The 16,855-nt window shown below is 42.1% G+C and overlaps 1 protein-coding gene and 1 non-coding gene across 2 annotated transcripts in view; both read left to right on the forward strand.

Annotated features, from left to right (window-relative positions):
• The window catches only part of ESCO1 (establishment of sister chromatid cohesion N-acetyltransferase 1), a 1,212,023-nt gene that overhangs the window by 859,302 nt on the left and 335,866 nt on the right, over positions 1-16,855 (forward strand). The window lies entirely within an intron of this gene.
• TRNAE-UUC (transfer RNA glutamic acid (anticodon UUC)) lies at positions 2,155-2,226 on the forward strand. The gene has a single exon. It is a non-coding gene; the product is annotated as a tRNA-Glu (tRNA).

Here is a 16,855-nt window from a genome sequence, read left to right on the forward strand (position 1 = left end):
TTTACCCTCAGAAAGGCAAAGCTCTGTGTGGGTGTGAAAAATGGACCTTGATGAAACTGGTAAAGTTGGGACAAGAGGAGAGAGTCTTTTCTTTTCTGTCATCAAACTGCAAACAAGGCTGAACAAATGAATGTGACCTTCGGGGGAGGAGGGGAGGAGGGACACATTGCTTAAAACCAAACCTGGGAAGTCTGAATCCAAAAGCAGAGATGTTTCTGAATGAGCCACGAAGCTTTTATTGACATTGTGACATTCTATTCCGGCCACTCCCTCAGTGCCATTATTTACGGAGTTGTGCTTGTAAGTGTGAACTTATGTATGTTTGCCTCTTTCATCCCAAAGGCATTTTCACAAATCCTAAGAGCATCCCTTGAGGCCAGGGAAGAGAAGTGCTCACACAGGTTCCCAGTTCTAAGGCCCTGCCTGCGACCAGGGGCCGAGGAGAGACAGTGCCCCTACTGTTGCCAAAGGGAAGCACCAAGCCTCTGTCCATCAGCAATTAGGACACAGAGGGGAGAGGTTAAAGGTCAGGAGTGAGCATTACTCTCCTCTGGTCCCTGGCCATAGAACCATTCCTCCTACGGGGCCAGCTCAGGGAAAACAAAGAAAGCCATAAACATCTGGCTTCCTGACATACCCGATCATACCCACTATGACACACTTTGGGTAAGTCTGGAAACGGGTATAATCATTTTCGAGGCAATCTGGCCATGGCTACCAAAATGTAAATATGTGTTTCTTTTGATTCAGCAATTCTTCTTCTAGAAATCCACCATACCAGCATTCTCACCTATGTGTGTAAGAATATTCCCTACGGCATTTTTATTTACTGTAGCATCGTTTTGTGAAAGCAAAAGCTAGAAACCATCTAAATGCCTACCCATAAAAGAATGAAGTTAAATAAACTATGGTGCAGATAAATCTATGCAGCTGTTACAAGGAATGAAATAAATCTATAGAGAGAGACACGGAAAGACAGTTGAGATGGTTCTAAAAACACATTCAAGACTCATAAGTCATACTCTGCTCCTGCAGTTAGACTATTTGCATGTTAACAGAAGGCAAGGGTGTGCAAAGCAAAAAGAAGTGAGTCTTGATGAGTGAAATGTGCAGATATTCTCAGGCCAATATAACAAGCACCCTCAAACCCTCAAACCCACCACCCAGAATAAAAGCAAGCGACTGGACAATAACCCAAGTTTCACCAGATAACCCCAACCTCGACCCCTTCCTCCTCTCCTGATCACCACATCCTCACTCTTCTTTATAAACAGTTGTATCGACTCTGCAGATGGTCCCTGACTTAACGGAGGTCGAGGATGATCTGTATATGTATATTTTAAAGTATATAGCTTTATTTTAGTTGGTTTTTAAAAATAAATTTATTTATTTATTTTTGGCTGCATTGGGTCTTCGTTGCTGCGCGCAGGCTTTCTCTAGTTGCGACGAGCGGGGCCTACTCTTCCTTGCGGTGCGCGGGCTTCTCATTGCGGTGCCTTCTCTCGTTGCAGAGCACGGGCTCTAGGCACGCGGGCTTCAGTAGTTGTGGTGCCCAGGCTTAGTTGCTCCGCGGGCATGTGAGATCTCCCCGGACCAGGGCTCGAACCTGTGTCCCTGCATCGGCAGGCAGATTCTTAACCACTGCACGACCAGGGAAGTCCCTATTTTCGTTTATTTTAGTTTATTTTTATTTTTATTTTTTTTGCGGTACACGGGCCTCTCACTGTTGTGGCATCTCCCGTTGCGGAGCACAGGCTCCGGATGCGCAGGCTCAGCAGCCATGGCTCACGGGCCCAGCCGCTCCGCGGCATGTGGGATCTTCCCAGACCGGGGCACGAACCCGTGTACCCTGCATCGACAGGCGGACTCCCAACCACTGCACCACCAGGGAAGCCCTAGTTATTTTTAATTATTAAAAAAAGTGTATTGGCTGGTGGGAAACAGCAGCATAGCACAGGGGGATCGGCTCAATGCTTTGCGATGACCTAGAGGGGTGGGATAGGGAAGATGGGAGGGAGGCTCAAAAGGGAGGGGAAACGGGGACATGTGTATTCATATAGCTGATTCGCTTTGTTGTGCAACAGAAACTAACACAGTATTGTGAAGCAATTATACTCCAATAAAGATTTTTTTTTTTAAGTGTATCATGGGAATTCCCTGGTGGTCCAGTGGTTAGGACTCGGCATTTTCACTGCCGGGGCCCAGGTTCAATACCTGGTCGGGGAACTAAGATCCTGCAAGCCGCCTGACGTGGTCAGAAAAAAAGGGGGTGGAGTGGGTATTATGCTGTTTGTAGTCTTTTGGAACTTATTTCTTCACTTAATATATGTGCAAATTCATTCACATTGTTGTATATTGTTTAGTTCATACATTTGACTGCAGTGAAATATTTATTCATCCACTTTCCTGATGTTTCCATTTTTTTGCTATTGTGAGAAGGACTGTTTGATCATTCTTGTGCATGCCTTCTACTGTTGTTATTGTCGTCGTCATTGTTGTTATGCAGGCATCACTCTTTGGTGCATACCATGGAGTGGAACTCTGTTATAAAGTCTGTAAACGGTGCACTTTAGGGACCAATCAACTTTTCAAAGTTGTACGAATCTACTCCCACTAGCCAAGCGTTAGAGATCTCTCTTTAGATCTGAATCCTCTCCAACATTTAGCATTGTCAGACTTTTTGATTGTTGCCAATTGAAAGGCTGTCGCGGTGAACTTGATTTGCATCTCACTGACCCCTGAGGATACTGGATATCTCTTTTTTCAATTAATTAATTAATTGATTGATTAATTAATTAATTTTGGCTGTGTTGGGTCTTCGTTGCTGCGCACGGCCTTTCTCCAGTTGCGGTGAGCGGGGGCTGCTCTTCGTTGCGGTGCGCAGGCTTCTCATTGCGGTGGCTTCTGGATCTTGGCCACATGTATTTTCTGTGAAATGCCTGCTTGTGTCTTTTGCAGATGCTTCTCTTGGGTTGTCTGTGGTCTAAGTCAGCCTTGCTGGTGTCTGAAATGGAAATTCCAGGGGAAACATTTTTAAACGAAACTCGGTTTCACCTGCCAGGAGACGGGGTTGGAGGGACATAAGGAACCATAAGAGGCCGGTTTTCAGTAGAGGGAGTTCAGCAAAAGTCTGAGCATGAAATCCTAGGCAGCAGAGACCCCAGGAGGTGAGTGGGGCTGGAAGCTCACACCAGCTGTCAAATTCTCCCCTTTCCTGCTTGCTACCTGCGGCAGCAGCAAATCCCCGGTGCCCTGGGCCAGGGGCTTCCCGCACTTTCCGCAGCACCTGCCAGGAGCCCTCAGCACCTAACGTTTGGTGTCGCTTCCGGAGAGAACAGAACCACAGGCTCAGATGACTACCCAAGTCATTTGGCAACCGACGCAGTCACTGTAGCTCCGCTTTCCAGCCTTTAGGAAACAAATTTCCAGAGATTTCTGAGGAGTGAGGGAAGAACCTACACAGACACAAATTTTCCAATTCATACCTCGGAAACTGCAGGCCTAGTTCTTTTAAGAAAATAGATTGAATTTCAAGAGGAGACAAATACATGGGAAGCACAGAGCACACTGCGTCTATGTATGGCCGCTTCCAGCTCTGCTCTAGACCAAACCATTTTAAGCACCACAATCTCCCCCTCGGCCCACTCTGTGGTTGCCGTTTATCCATGCTTCCAGGGGCCTCGCAAAGCCTCCCCCGAAGCAGTCCTCATCAGGATCCAAAGGGATCACTTCCTGTCCTTCCCGAGATCTCCTGTCCCAGTCGTGTCTACCAGCCACCATCTTTCTTTAATTATCAATTCATTTCTTCCTTATGACCTTAGAGGCCTTTCTCCCCATCCTGGCCCCACAGACTCCCATTCTCATTCCTCCCCACTTGGCTAACACCTGACATCAGCCTGTCTCTCTGGCCACAGATGAGGTGAGGTCAGGGTGACCTGGCTTTGACTTAGGTCTTGTGTACTGGGTCAAAGACCACCCAGGATGGACATGAGCCATCAAGAGGAAAAGGGAAGGTGAGGATCAACTTGAAGATGGAGTCTTTGGTTTTCCTAACTTTAAATGGAAATCATCGAAGAAAATGCTTTGAGTAGTGGTGTGTGTGTACATTTTTTTATCATGCATACCATATAATTAACCTTTTTTTTTTAATCTTTTTTTTTTTTGGCCATGCCTCGCAACTTGCAGGACCTCAGTTCCCCAACCAGAGATTGAACCTGTGCCCCCTGCAGTGGAAGGGCAGAGTCCTAACCACTGGACCACCAGGAAAATCCCCCCATTTTAACCATTTTTAAGTACACAGTTCAGTGGCCTTAAGTATTCACAATGTTGTGCAACCATCACCATCAACCATCTGCAGAACTTTTTTATCATTCCAGACTGAAACTCTGTCCCCATTAAACACTACTTCCTATTCTCCCCTCCCTCCAGCCCCTGGCAACCATCATCCCACCTTCTGTCTTTATGAATTTAACTATTCTAAGTACATCATACAACTGGAACCATACAATACCTGTCCTTTTGTGTCTGGCTTATTTTATTTAACAAAGTGTTTCCCAGATTCATCTATGTTATACATGGATCAGAATTTCATTCCTTTTTAAGACCGAATGATATTCAATTGTGCATATATACCATATCTTTTTTATACATTCATCTGTTGATGGACATTTGGGTTGTTTCCACCTTTTGGCAATTGTAAACCATGCTGCTACGAACATGGGTATACAAATATCTGTTTGATGAGTAGTGTTTTTAAACATTTAACATTGTTTTTTGGGCTTCCCTGGTGACGCAGTGCTTAAGAATCCTCCTGCCAATGCAGGAGACACGGGTTCAAGCCCTGGTCTGGGAAGATCCCACATGCCGCTGAGCAAATAAGCCCGTGCGCCACAACTACTGAGCCTGCGCGCCTTGCGCCTGTGCTCTGCAACAAGCGAAGCCACCGCAGTGAAAAGCCCGCACACTGCAACGAAGAGTAGCCCCCACTCGCTGCAACCAGAGAAAGCCCGCACGCGCAGCAACGAAGACCCAACACAGCCAATAAATAAATAAATATTTAAAAAAATAAAATTATGTCTTTCTCCAAATGCACAAACTACCTTGTGTCTATCTAAAAGGCTAGTTAAAAACTGACCAACGGCCTAGGATACCCCATCATAATGATCAGTTTTAAGATAGGAGCCAACGGGCTTCCCTTGTGGCGCAGTGGTTGAGGGTCCACCTGCCGATGCAGGGGACGCGGGTTCGTGCCCCGGTCTGGGAAGATCCCACATGCCGCGGAGCGGCTGGGCCCGTGAGCCATGGCCGCTGAGCCTGCGCGTCCGGAGCCTGTGCTCCACGACGGGAGAGGCCACAACAGTGAGAGGACCGCGTACCACAAAAAAAAAAAAAAAAAAAAGATAGGAGCCAAGGACCGTGCATTTTCTGGGTTCTGCTCCGTTTCCATCGTGCTCAGCACCTGGGGTACATCCAATGAATACAGACTGCTGGGGACACAGGTTACACTTATAACGTGGGTTCTGGCCATGGCTAGACCTCACGAAGGGCCACCAGGGCCCGGGTTATCAAAGGGTTATTTAGCCCTCATTTTGATTAGCCAAGTACTTTATAATCATTTACTAATAGATCTTTTCCATCATCACCAGCCATCACCCAGTATGTGGAAATGGAGTATTTGGCTAGTGAGGGAGCCAATTTCATGTGAGGTGTACGTGCAAATATAGGTGCAACCATAGAGACCAAACTTGCTTTGCTCTTGGGAAATAAGCATAAATGTTAAATTTGCTGTTCTGAGCAAAGCCATAGTCCTGAGGCTAGAATGTGGTCCATTGTACCTGACCATGGCGTCCAAAAGGATGGCATTAAGAGCTATGAGCCTTCACTGACTCCACTCCATGTCCTCCCCGAAATCTTTAGAGTTTATAGTGGTAAGAGGACAGTAGGGTGAGAAGCACAACACATAACAGCTGATCCCCAAGAAGGTGAACCCAGGTGATATAACTGCTTGGCAACCTGCCGCAGTGACCTCATAACACCATCGATCATTCAATAATGCCAACACATGGGACTTTCAAATCCCACTCGAAACTGCAATTTTCACAACCTTTTACTGATCTTGGCTTGTTGGATTACACAGAGTTTTAAATTCCATTTTTTCAAGTGAACATATGTTATATTTTAAATGAAACAAATGTAGCACATTTTATTTGAATCATCTTTAACATATAAAAACCACTTGCATCAGTGGTCATATTAATCTTTATGCCACATATATTACATCATACATTTTATATGTGTAAAATATTTCACAAATTTAAGAATTAATTTGTATGCGTTAGCTATTCTCACACTGTTATTTTTTCGGCCACAATATTTCCATTACACATTTCCATATCATACCCTGAACTAGTGAATTTTCTGATGAATTCAATTTATTTTCTTATTAATTCTCTGGCTTAAGGAATAGGGCACCAGAAGGTGGCAAGCAGGTGCCAGAAAGTTCACTTATGCAAAAATTATGACACATCCTTATTTCCTATCTGAAACGGAAACTGAAAAGACAATAAAAGATAGTTACTTGGTAACAGAGGATCTGCACTTTGCAAATTATGAGTAGTCACATCGTTTTATTTTTTATACATTTATTTACTTATTTATTTTTGGCTGCGTTGGGTCTTCATTGCTGCATGCTGGCTTTCTCTAGTTGTGGTGAGCGGGAGCTACTCTTTGTTGCAGTGTTCAGGCTTCTTATTGCAATGGCTTCTCTTGTTGTGGAGCACGGGCTCTAGGTGTGTGGGCTTCAGCAGTTGTGGCTTGTGGACTCTAGAGTGCACTCTCAGTAGTTGTGGTGTACGGACTTATTTGCTCCGTGGCATGTGGGATCTTCCTGGACCAGAGCTTGAACCTGTGTCCCCTGCATTGGCAGGTGGATTCTTAACCACTGTGCCACCAGGGAAGTCCCTGAGTAGTCAAATCTTAATGACCTCATTCAATGCATTCATTTCTTCATTAAGCGTCTATCCAATGCCTTTTATGTGTGAGATCCCGGAGGTGCCGAGATGAATAAAAACTCTTTCCCAAGGAACCTCACTCTCAAGTGATTCTATAAACCATTTGTTGGCAAACATTGGTCCCTGGGCCAAATACAGCTCACATCTTGTTTTTTGTAAATAAAGTTTTATTGGAACACAGCCATGCTCATTATTATTGTCTGTGATTGCTTTCATGCTGCAATGGCAAGGTAGAGTAGCTGTAACAAAGACCATATGACCATAAGCCTAAAATATTTACTAGCTAGCCCTTGATAGAAAATACTTGCCAACCCTTGCTCCTGAGGAATGAAATAACTCCTTAATTTTAGAAAGTTCTTAGAAGAACTAACTTCACTCCCAAATGCTCTGAGAACTCAGGGAAGGTGCTGTTGCAACTCAAAGTGAGGTCCACAGACCCACAGCATCAGCATCACCTGGGAACTTAGGATGCAGAATCTCAGGTCCCACCCCAGAACTACTGAATCAGAATCTGCAACTGAACAAAATCCCCAGGTGATTCATATATAAAGTTTGAGAATCACTGTTTGTGTTAGTCAGGGCTCTCCAGAGAAACAGAACCAATAGAGTGTGCGTGCATGTGTGTGTATGTGTGTAAATGGAGAGAGAGAGAGAGATTTGTCTTAAGGCACTGGCTCTTGTGACTCTGAGGGCTGGCAACTCTGAAATCTGCAGGGCAGATGGGCAGGCTGGAAATTCCAGCAAGAGCTGACGCTGGAGTCTTGAGTTGAAGGCAGTCTGGAGACAAGATCTTTCTTTTCCCAGGGACCTCAATCTTCTCTTTAGGCCTTCAACTGATTGGATTAGGCCCACCCACATTATGGAGGGAAATCTGTTTTACTCAAAGTCCACAGATTGAAATGTTAGTCACATCTAAATAATATCTTCACAGCAACATCTAGACTGGCGTTTGACCAAACAACTGGCACCATAGCTTAGCTGAGTTGACAAAAAATTAGCCATCACACATTTTTAGGTGGAAAAGTCAGAGAATTTGAACCATCACACTGTTCTAGGTGGAAAACATAGAGGTCAGGGAGGAACAGGGGTAGACCTGTGACCAATATGTGAAGTTGGTGAAAGTGGGTCTTCTCTAATGGTCAAATATCCTTTCTAGAATCTACCTCAGCCATGTATGCATCCTCCCAGGCTCCACACCGGCTACCTCTGGATCTACATGGTCCAATACCATAACCACCAACCACAACTGGCTATGGAACACTGGACCTGTGGCTAGTCCAAACTGGGATGTGCTCTAAGTGTGAAATACACACCAGATTTCAAAGATTTAGCATTAAAAAACCTCAATAATGTTTATATCGATTGTATGCTGAAATGATATTTTAGGTATATAGGGTTAAATAAAATAAATTATTTAAATTAATTTTGCCTATTTCTTTTTTACTTTTTTTAATGTGGCTATTGGAAACTTTTACATTATATATGTGGCTTGCATGCTATGTCTAGGGCCAGAGCTGCTCTAGACACTTGTACTCTGTTATGGACTGAATTGTTTCTCCCCCAAAATTCATATGTTGAAGCCCTAAGCCCTAGTGTGACTGTATTTGGAGATAGGGCCTTAAAGGAGTAATTACGGTTAAATGAGATCATATAAGTGGGGCCCTGATTTGACAGGACCAGTGTTCTTATAAAAAAAGGAAGAGACACCTAATGCAGGTGCACAGAGAAAAGGCCATGTGAGAACACAGCGAGAAGACAGTTATCTACAAGCCAAGGAGAGAGTTCTTACCAGAAAATAAACCCTGCTGACATCTTGATCTTGGAATTCCAGTTTCCAGACTGTGAGAAAATAAATTTCTGTTGTTTAAGCCCCCCAGGCCATGATGTTCCGTCGTGGCAGCCCTAGCAGGTTAGAATGCCACTCAAAGTGCTATCCAAAGACCAGCAGCATCAGGATTACCTAGGAGCTTGTTAGAAATACAGAATCTCAGGCTCCACCCCAGACCACTAGAACCAGAATCTGCATTTTCACAAGATCCCCAGGGGTTTGAGGAGCCCTGCCCGGGAGGACATTTGCCAGGGTTTCTAAGAAGGATGGGGAAAGAGATGTAGGAGAGGAGTGTGGTGGGGCGAGGAAGACAGAAGGCTTTGCCTGGTGGCCTCTGCTCCTCAGGGAGCGCAAACACGTAAGAGCCTGAGAATTCGAATCCCTGGCCCAGGAGCTTCACTCCTTCAGATCCTAATGATTAGAATCACTGTTTTCAGAGCTGGCAGGGATCCTTCAGAAAATATTGAGTTCACATCCCTGAGGGGTCACTGTGACTGATCCAGGGCCACTCAGGAGGGATGAGAATCCAGCCTCCTCGCTCCCAATCTCAAGCCCTTTGCTACTGTTTAATTTAAATCAGCATGAAAATTCTGACAAGTAGTTACAATTCCAAGAGTCTCATGGGTCTGGGGTTGTTTGTTCGCTTGCTTGCTTGCTTGCTTGTTTGTTTAAATACAGAGAAGCCAGTCCTGAGCTGGTCTTGGGAAAGGAGAGAAAACGGGCCGAGTCCCGTGGACCCTTGGGGCAACTCCACACTCTAATACCAACCACATGTTCTCTGCATGTCTGACGGGGATCCTGCACTTCTCACTGCGAGCTTTCTACTAAAGGTTACCATATGCCATAGGAATGTTTCACCACCACAAACTGGCCATATAAGCTGAGAGCTTTAAATTACTGCACAGTCAGAGCAAGTTAATCTATGCCTTGATTATCGGTGTGTCTGGCTATCTAAAGACGTCCCTGGCATGGAGCTGTAACTCATGACTGACTTGCTAATTTGAAATATAGTTGTGTGCCTCCGTGGTACACACACACACACACACACACACACACACACACAGATGTACATTACAGTGGAGTTTGCAGATGGATTAAATGCATTATCAAGTCTGTCCTCCATTAATTCCTATAGATGTATTGTTGCCTGGGAACTGGAGAATTATAGCGCAGTTGAAAGTCACAGTGGGGAAGCTTGTAGCAGGGAAAAGCAGATGGAGGAGATGTTAAAGAGGGACAAATGAGAAGTAGGTGAAAATTAAATTGCTATTGCTGCCTGGGGCTGGACTGAAAGTCAGTTTCAGAGGTTTCAGGGTGGGTTGATTGCAATTCAAAACTCAGCTTTGCCTCTTGAGTGGGCAAAGACATTTAATCTCTTGGTCTCAGTTTACTTACCTGTAAGAATGGGAATAATAAGACTTCTCTTCTGGAATTTAAATGAGAAGATACAGAAAATGCACATAGTAAGGTCTCCGTTAATGTCCATTTTCTTTCTTTCCTTCTGTCCTTCCTTTCTTTCTGTTGAAACTGAGATGCTGACAAGATAAGGTTCTTTTCTCCTGCCCAGTAAGAAAAGAAATTATGGACAGACAGATACAATAAGATTGTCTTCAGGGACATTGATTGCTTTGATTTGATTGATTTATTGAGCTGCTCAGTACTTTTCACAGTTATCAGAGAACATAATTATCTCAAGTGGTAAACAATGATGGTCTATTAATAAAAAATAAAATTAGCAGAAGGAACAGTAATAATAATATAATCAGAGCTGTATGCTGGAAATGTAAGCTAGTGATCTTTGTAACTGAATGTTTCATACACTACCAATGGGCATGTCAAATCTGGCCATTTCTGTTGACATAAATTTAGAAGGTAGCACTTGCAGAGAACTTTAGAACCTGTGAGAGATTTTTTTTTTTAATCCCAACAGTATATTTTTAGAATGTCCTTGGCAAATAGGGCCTGTGCAGGTAAAGCATGTTACAATATTGCTCTATTATTTCAGGTGTCAAGGACACTTAGATGAGAAATAAAGTCTCTCCCTGTATGAAGGGATTGTGCGGGATGTTGGTCAGCTTTGCAGCTCTTTAAGTGAAGGACTAGTCCAACTAGACCAAGAGCCATGGCCAAAGCCAGAGGAGGACCACTGGCTTGTCAGCCCATCCCTGGACTTCAGGACTTGGGAATCCAGAGGCTCTCTCTCCAAGGAGCTTTCCATCTACTTCTGCCAACTTGTTCCCTAAATCACCAGAAAACAAAACTTTTTTGGGGCCTTAACTACATGCCAGAAATATGTGTTAACTCATTCAACCCTCAAAATACTCCTATATATTAGGAAATATTGTGTTCTTTACACAGGTTAACTAAGACTCAGAGAGGTTAGTTAACTTGCCCAAGTTCACCAAGCAGCAGATGGTGAGCTGGGAATTGAATTCAAATATGGCAAGATGCTGCTGCTTCCCAGATTAGAGGCATTTCCTCAGCCCCTTAGAGTTTTAGCTTATACCTGTTTTATAAACTTATTCTATTTCCCTGGTATCTCCTTCTCCTTCAGATAAGAAAATGTCCAAGATGCTTTTCAAAATAGTATTGACACCTTCACCTACATCAGAAATGACTACTCTCTTTTAGCTAAGATATTTCGGTGATCTCATTGCATTTTGTAAACACTCCTGCATTTTTTTTAATATGTACATTTCACCCTCTTTCTTTGGCTTCTCTAAACTCACAAAGCTGCTGCCTTGGCCACTATCTGCTATAAATTCATTCGTTTGAATGTCCATTGAGGGTCTGCTCTGAGTCAGGGACTGTGTTCTTCCCTGGAAAGATAAATATTAATAAGTTCTCAAGGTATTCCCAGTCTAGTGGGGATCACAGTCATGCAAACAGACAATTTCGGTGCAGTTTTACACGCTTGTGGCCACTATTATACACTTCTGGTCAAAGTTGGAGACACCCGGAGGATCCAGCAATGACATCACCGTGGAAGTATTGGTGAGGTATCAAGGTAGGGTGTGAGCATTTCAGTAGGAGCAACAGGAAGAAGGCATGATAGGACCTGGAGTATTTCAGGAATCGCCTCTGTGACTCTGGGATGCAGGAAGCAGAGGTGCATAGGTGATAGGAGAAGAGTTAGGAGAAATCCAGGCCAGGTATGGCAGGCCTTGTGTCTCTTGCACAAGAGTCTAGACTCTATACTGTGAGCAAGGAGGTGCCACAGAGGTTGTGCAAGGGAAGCAACATGATGAGATTCTTCTTTTAGGAAGATCTCCTGGCATCAGTGAGAGCTATTGCCAAGAAGAGAGAGAGAAATGAGAGGGAAACTGACAAGGCTATGTAGTAATCCAGACGGAAGATGGGCTTGATTTAAGGGAATGAAGATGGAGCCACATTTGAAAACATTTCTGAGTCAGCATTGTCAGGATGGAGAGTAGACTGGACGTGCAGGATTTGGGAGCCGAGTTCAGGCCAACTCCGAAATGTCTTACTTGAGAGTCCGGTGGATGGTGACAATATTAAGTGAAATAAGGCATTGATAGGAAGAGCAGGTTTGGGGAACAGGGTAAAGAGTGTAAAATATAAAAGAAAAAATTTAAGTACTGATGCCTGGGTCCTACTCCCGGGGATTCTGTTTAATTTGTCTGGGATATAGTCTAGACATTGAGCTCTGTTTTTTTTTTTTTTAATCTCACTAGGTAATTCTAAGGAGAAGCCAAGTTGAAAACCACTGTTATGAAGAAATAAGAGAAGACAGAATTCTCAGAAATACCACAATTTAAAAGGCAAGAAGAATAGCCCAAGTGGCCATTAATAGGGTATTAATCAAATTAACTATGTGGCTCAAAACTCAGCCCCAGGTTTCAGGAAAGATGGAATAATCATAATCTACCCTACCTCTCCCACTGAACGCAGCTATAACCTGCGCAGAATGCATGGAGCAGCCCTGTGAGGACACTGTAAATAGTCGCAGATGGATTGGGAAGGAAGACCAGAGACCAAATTACCTCTGAACCAAGGGCGAGTTTACCATGTTGTCAACTTCGGTGTTGCCCAGCCTGGACATAAGGTAGTCTGAAGCTGGACATGGGCTCCAGAAGAAAGCCTCTGGTTCTGGCTCAAGGATCAGGAAAGAGAATTTTCAAAGAGAATGGGAGAATTTTCCTTTTTCTTTTCTGTTTTTCTTCTGGCTGGAGGACTGAAAAGGGAACTCCAGGAGCCAGAAAGTACTGGGGACATGGAAGAGAGAAAGGAGTTTGGGGAGTGACCTGATAAAGTTGTTGATAAATCCCTGGGCTCACCCTTACGTGTCACATGTGTGAACTTGACCCCAAAATCTTTGAGAAGGAAATATAAACTGAGGTAGACCATCACCCACATCCCACACTGGCCACCAGGTGGCGCACGTGCAGGAAGGATCTGAATAGCATTGCAGAGACTTTGAAAGTGGAACTGGCACTGAAACCACAACCCACAGAAGGCTGGTTGGAACTTGCAGCCTGAACCCAGCTGGGTCAATTGCTTATTAAAGCAAAATGATCAACATTTTCCATAGGATTTAAATAAGACCCTGGGATTCATAATGTTCAAAGTGTCCAGAATATGATACAAAATTACTTGTCATATGAAAAACTAGGAAAATCTCAACTGGAATGCTGAGATGACACTGATGTTGGAATTACCTGACAAAGACTTTAAAGCAGCTATTATAAAAATCCAAATATAGAAATAATTACATTAAATGCAAATAGTCTAAACAAATCAATTGGCAGAATGGATTTTTTTTTAATGATAAAATTACGTGCTGTTTTATAAGAAACTCACTTGAATCAAAATGGTATAGGAAAGGATGAAAGTAAAAGGATGTAGCATTTATCTGAGGGACATGAACACTTATGTCCACACAAAGCCTGTACGTGAATGGTTTTAGCAGCATTATTCATAATAGCTCCAAGCTGGAAACAACCCAAGCGTCCTTCAACCAGTGAATGGTTAAACCAACTACAGTATATCCATACCTTGGAAAACTACTCAGCAAAAACGGAATGGCCTATTGATACACACAACAACTTAGATGGGTCTCAAGGGAATTATGCTGAGCGAATAAAGCCAATCTCTAAAGCTTATATGATTCTGTTTATATAGCACTCTTGAGATGACAAAATTATAGGACATATTACTCACATCTGCTTATTTCTGCATAAAGCATCACCAATAAGATACACAAGGAACTAAGTAAAGTAGTTATCTATATGGGTGGAGGAAAATGGGGCAGATAGGGCAGAGGTAGGAGTAAGATTATTTGATGTATTTCTTGTTTATTGCTTTCCTTTAAATAAAAATTGAGGTGAAGTTCACATATAAAATTAGCCATTTAAAAGTGTACAACTCAATGGCATTTAGTACATTCACAGTGTTGTGCAACCACAACCTTTATCAAGTTCCAAAACATTCCATTACCCCAAAGAAGACCTTGTACCAATCAAGCAATCACCCCCATTCCTCCTGTGCCAAGACCCTGGTAACCACCAATCTGCTACCATCGTTATGGACTTACTTATTTTGGATATTTTGTGTAAATGTAATCATACAATATTTGTTTGTGTGTGTGTGTGTGTGTCTAGCCTTTTTCATTTAGCATAATGTTTTCAAGTTTCATCCACATTGTAGCATGTTTCAATACTCCATTCCTTTTATGACTGAATAATATTCCATTGTACATATAGACCACATTTTGTTGATTCATTCTTCTGTTGATGGACCTTTTGGTTATTGTGAGTAATGCTGCTATGAACATCCATGTACAAGTATCTTTTTGAGTCCCTGCTCTCAATCCTTTGGGGTATATGCCATTTTTGGAGTGGCATTGCTGTGCCATATGATGATTCTATGTTTAACTTTTTGAGGAAACATCAAACTTGTTTTCTACAGTGGCAGCACCATTTTGCATTCCCACAGCAATGTGCTAGGGTTCCAATTTCTCCACATCCTTGTCAACACTTGTTATTTTCTGTATTTTTTATAGCCATAAAAATTTATAAATTTTAAAAAATTTATAAAAAATTCTGTATTTTTTATAGCCAATGTATTATAGCCATTCTAATGGGTGTAAAGTATAATAGTATCTTGTGTTTCAGCTTTGCATTTCCCTAATGACTAATAATCTTGAGCATTTTTTCATGTGTTTATTGGCCATCTGTGTATCTTCTTTGGTATTGTTTTCTTTTTATAAACCCTATGAATATATTATCTATTTGAAACAAAATAAATAAATGTATTTTAAAAGGAAAAAAGTAAAGATCAGGCAGAAGAGAAGGAGAAACTAGACCACTGTCTACCACCATGGTAGACAGAATAATGGCCCTCAAAGATGTCCACATTCAATTCCTGAAACTTGTGAGTATCTTATCTTACCTGGCAAAAGGGTCTTTGCAGACATGATTAAGTTAATGACCATAAAATGGGGAGATTATCCTGGATTATTGGGGTGGGCCTGATGTAATCACAAGGGACTTTATCAGTGTGAAGCAGGAGGTCAGAGTCAGAAAAGGAGATATGCTTAAAAAAAGAACAAAGCTGGAGGCATAACCCTCTCAGACTTCAGACGATACTACAAACCTACAGTAATCAAAACAGCATGGTACTGGCACAAAAACAGACATATAGATCAGCAGAACAGAATAGAGAGCCCAGGGAAAAAACCCACACACCTACAGTCAATTAATCTTTAACAAAGGAGGCAAGAATATACAATGGAGAAAAGAGAGTCTCTTCAGCAAGTGGTATTGGGAAAGCTGGACAGCTTCATGTAAATCAGTGAAGTGAGAACACTCCCTCACACTATACACAAAAATAAACTCAAAATGGCTTAAAGACTTAAATATAAGACATGACACCATAAAAATCCTAGAAGAGAACATAGGCAAGTATTCTCTGACATAAATCATAGCAATATTTTCTTAGATCAGTCTCCCAAGGCAAACAAAATAAAATCAAAAATAAATACATGGGGCCTAATCAAACTTATAAGAATTTGCACTGCAAAGGAAACCATAAACAAAACAAAAAGACAACCTATGGACTGGGAGAAAATATTTGCAAACGATGCGACCAACAAGGGCTTAATTTCCAAAATATACAAACAGCTCATACAACTCAATATCAAAAAAACAAACAATCCAATCAATAAATGGGTAGAAGACCTACATAGAAATTTCTCCAAAGAAGACATACAGATAGACAACAGGCACATGAAAAGATGCTTAACGTTGCTAATTGTTAGAGAAATGCAAATCAAAACTACAATAATGTATCACCTTACACCAGTCAGAATGGCCATCATCAAAAAATCTACAAATAGTAAACGCTAGAGAGGGTGTGGAGAAAAGGGAACACTCCTACACCATTTGTGGGAATGTAAATTGGTGCAGCCACTATGGAGAACAGAAGAGAGGTTCCTTTAAAAACTAAAAATGGAGTTATCCTAACATCCAGCAACCTCACTCCTGGGCATATATTCAGAAAAGACAAAAACTCTTATTCAGAAAGATATGTTCATATGTCCTATGTTCATCGCAGCACTATTTACACTAGCCAAGACATGGAAGCAACCCAAGTGTCCATCAACAGATGAATGGATAAAGAAGATGTGGTATTTATGTCACCATATATATATTTATATATATGTATGTATAATGGAATATTACTCAGCCATAAAAAAGAATAAAATATTGCCATTTGCAACAACATAGATTGATCTAGAGATGATCATACTGACTGAAGTAATCTGACAGAGAAAGACAAATATCTTATGCTAACACTTATATGTAGAATCTAAAAAATAATACACATAATCTTATTTACAAAACAGAAATAGATTCAGACATAGAAAACAAACTTACGGTTACCAAAGGGGAAAGGGAAGAGAGGAATCATGGGATTAACAGATACACGCCACTATATATAAAAGAGATAAATAACAAGGACTTACTGTATAGCACAGGGAAATATATTCAATATC

Source organism: Orcinus orca, chromosome 15, assembly GCF_937001465.1.
Source record: "Orcinus orca chromosome 15, mOrcOrc1.1, whole genome shotgun sequence".
In the NCBI taxonomy this organism is placed as follows: domain Eukaryota; kingdom Metazoa; phylum Chordata; class Mammalia; order Artiodactyla; family Delphinidae; genus Orcinus; species Orcinus orca.